At 40.7% G+C, this 3,271-nt stretch overlaps 1 long non-coding RNA gene across 1 annotated transcript; it reads right to left on the reverse strand.

Annotated features, from left to right (window-relative positions):
• Positions 1–670: 670 nt before the first annotated feature.
• On the reverse strand, positions 671–2,904 carry LOC117282347. The gene is made up of 3 exons (XR_004513073.1): positions 2,863–2,904; positions 2,598–2,688; positions 671–794 (listed from the first exon to the last, which is right to left on the reverse strand). It is a non-coding gene; the product is annotated as an uncharacterized LOC117282347 (long non-coding RNA).
• Between the last annotated feature and the right edge of the window lie 367 nt (positions 2,905–3,271).

A 3,271-nucleotide genomic window follows, 5' to 3' on the forward strand; every position in this document is an offset into this window, starting at 1 on the left:
ATTGTAGGTTTCGTATTTGTTGCGGGCTTCTTAATCGAGTTGTTGCCTAGCAATGTTTATATCCGTTACACAAATTTTCTTCCCCTTTGAGGCACCTATTCGACGTGTTTCAATTTTGACCACCAACTTTGAAAAAACGTCGTCCTGTTCAGTGAAAGTAGTCTATTTTCCCCAAAATTATATGCATGCGGAATACGGCTAATTATGCTTTTTTTTCTTAGCGCTAGAACCCCAGTGGGCCCAGGCCTACTTCCATGAACTTCTCCGTTCACTTCGGTTTTTCTACATCTTACACATTTGGTAGGACTCCTTGGGCGGGTGATCAGCTCTTCGCAAGGCATCTACCTGTAGACAAACACAGAAAAACGCACACACACACACACCAACTAAAGATGCATGCTCTTAGTGGGATTCGAACCCACGATCCCTGTTTCCAAGCGAGCGAAGACAGTACATGTCTTAGACCACTCGGCTACCGTGACCGGCTTAATTACGTATTACGTGCACTAAAATCTGCTTCATGTGACTAAAATAGTATCAGTTCATGAATAAAGTGTATTGATTTCACTGCAGTAGCAAATAATGGAAGCTTACTGTGTTTGAAAAGGAGTGAGCGCAGTTGCAGAAGTAATACACGGCTAAAATGCTGAAGAGGCAAACCACGCCAGCGCCCACTTCCACAAGGGGCTGCGCCTGCTTCTTCTGCAGTCTAGACAACACTCCGTACAGGGAGACAGTGGTTGAGAGCAACATAAGCACCAGGTACAGACCGAAAACTTTCCCCATCGCACAGCCTGAAAAGTACATTGTCAAATGAACACAACGAAGATATTTTTCATATATTCAGAATATCACGTTAAAGTCACTAAGACGATTAAATAAATATAAACATACTCCACGTTACCTTCGTAATATTATCTGCTTGGCTACTCAAATATAGCAAGCAAAAGTTACTGACCTCGTTTTGTTAGAAACTAAGAATAAATGCTGGGCACTGTGACTGACTGACGTAACAGGGGCTAACACTTTATGACGATGATATATCAATACAATTACAATGACTTCTATCTTTTTGGTAAGTAAATTGCAGGAAGTAACAAAAGAGAGACAGTGTTGTGCTGTAGTAGAGTTCGAACTCGTTATCATCCTCATAAGAGGAGCGTTACAGCCCAGTAATATTTGCTGTGAGGATGTGAATATATCTGTGTGTTCTCACCGTCCTTACTTCTGCTTCTGCTGGAAGTGTATCACAGTCACTGCGTACACAACTGTGCATAATGTGTGCACAATGCCCTTCTTGTGCTCTGTCCATTATCACTCTGTGTTCCAGATTAGAAATATAATTATTTTTTCTTCAACAAAATTCCCTGATAATGACATTTAAACAGGATATTTGAAAAATGGATAGTCCGTGCTCTTGAAGAATATTCCCGTGAGGAAACCACTGCATCTGTACCACCACAATGATGGAGAACTCGTGCACTTAAGTATAAACGTGATATGTTATCTGAATAAACAGCTCCGTGGCTGAGGGATTGGCCGTGGCGTTGCACTGGACCGGCTACCGCGTTAACCTGATCCCTGCCTCTTTGATTAAGTTGTGAGGGATCATATAAGATACGTGGACACAAAAGTTGAAATTCTTCGGCCACTGCTTGATGCCGCAAGGCACATTAATAACACTGCAGTTCTCCTAAGCTTCCACAGATCCTAGTGAATCGAACGGGGCTGTGAAGACGTGCCGACGGGAGAGAGTATTGATACATAATTTAAGCCCCATAAGACGCACAATATAATCACTTAGTGAAGAATGTGGTCTTCTGGGATGTGGCGCCGTGTAGATATTGTGTAACCCAACATTTCGGAGGAACGTATCACCTCCAACTTCAGGGAAAAATAATCCTCGCTATCAAAAATCAATGCATGTTTCGCACCATTAGGGAGGCCAATGAGATTGAGCTCCATCCCATATCCTGAAGACGGAACTGATAAGTTCCTCAGAAACGGCGGTTTACACAATTTATACACGGCGCCACATTCCAGAAGACGGCATTTTACATAGTCACCTCCGTAAAACCTTCAAATCTTACTAATCAATTAATACTGTTAGCAATAAAAGTTATTCTCTCAATGAAAATTCCTTTCAAGTCAAGCTGGTCTTAAAGTACCGATAGCTTCAAAACCGTTGAGACTAGGACCGACGCTGGTAAGCAGCATTCTCTCCCTCTGCATTACCTTAGGAATGACCGCCTGAAATTGCTGCATGAATTCTCAAGAGTTAAGTCTTCCCGCTTTAATAAATGATCTCCCGTTTTCCATTCCCGGACCAATTTGTTATACTTTCTTCTAATCGTTTAAATAAGATGAATTTTAACTAAATATTTACAGTTCTCATCCTGAAGACACCTGTTATATGTTCACTGTATACCTTGAAACCCTTGTTATGATCCTGAGAGAAAAATTTGTTTCAAGCTTGGTAGTGCTTAATAATAAACTGACAGTTGCAGTCCGTATAGCCGCATCAGCAGATGCTGTCAGGGATCTGCGAGACTGTCCGCTGAGAATTTAGTCGAAAGAAATATATTGAAAAGACTTACCTACTTGTGAAACAAGTTTGCTCCAACGAAGCCAGAGGATCCTGTATTTTCCTATCAGTTGTGCTGAGAGATTGCTCTGCCTCATGTCTCGCTGTAAATTTAAGAATTGTGCAATAATGTAGAACACAGTAGTTCGCATGATGTTAAATGGGTCGTATCTAAAAAATTATCACCGTATTTCTCTATTTAAAAATATTTGAAGCATTTAGAACATTAAATTAATAATATCTTTTGGAATCTACTTTTAAATCCTGCTTTTCCTCACCTTGAAACATTTGTTCAGAGTTGTTCCAGCTGTGATCAGACCATGGAACATGCTCTTGAACGTAGTTATGGTTGTACTGACCACAAAGACACACACGCAGTAACACGGAAGCTGCCAGTACTGAAGATATGGCGGGAAGAATTTCAGTAGGAACACCGAGGAACCCACGATGCAGATGACAATGATGTTTATAATCGAATGTCTCTTCAGGTTTAGAATTAAATGCTCGTGAGTTACCATTACGAACATCATCTGTAAGAACGACCATGAGAAATGACTTCCAGTGCTCTCTACTTCGGGACTAGGACATATAGATCTGCTGATATTGGATAAGAGAAAAGAAGATCATCATTAGTGTCCATAAAATGTGTTACAATTTTCTTAGACTTCATTTCTTATTTTCAAGAAG

This window comes from Cryptotermes secundus, unplaced genomic scaffold (genome assembly GCF_002891405.2).
Source record: "Cryptotermes secundus unplaced genomic scaffold, Csec_1.0 scaffold154, whole genome shotgun sequence".
NCBI classification, from domain to species: domain Eukaryota; kingdom Metazoa; phylum Arthropoda; class Insecta; order Blattodea; family Kalotermitidae; genus Cryptotermes; species Cryptotermes secundus.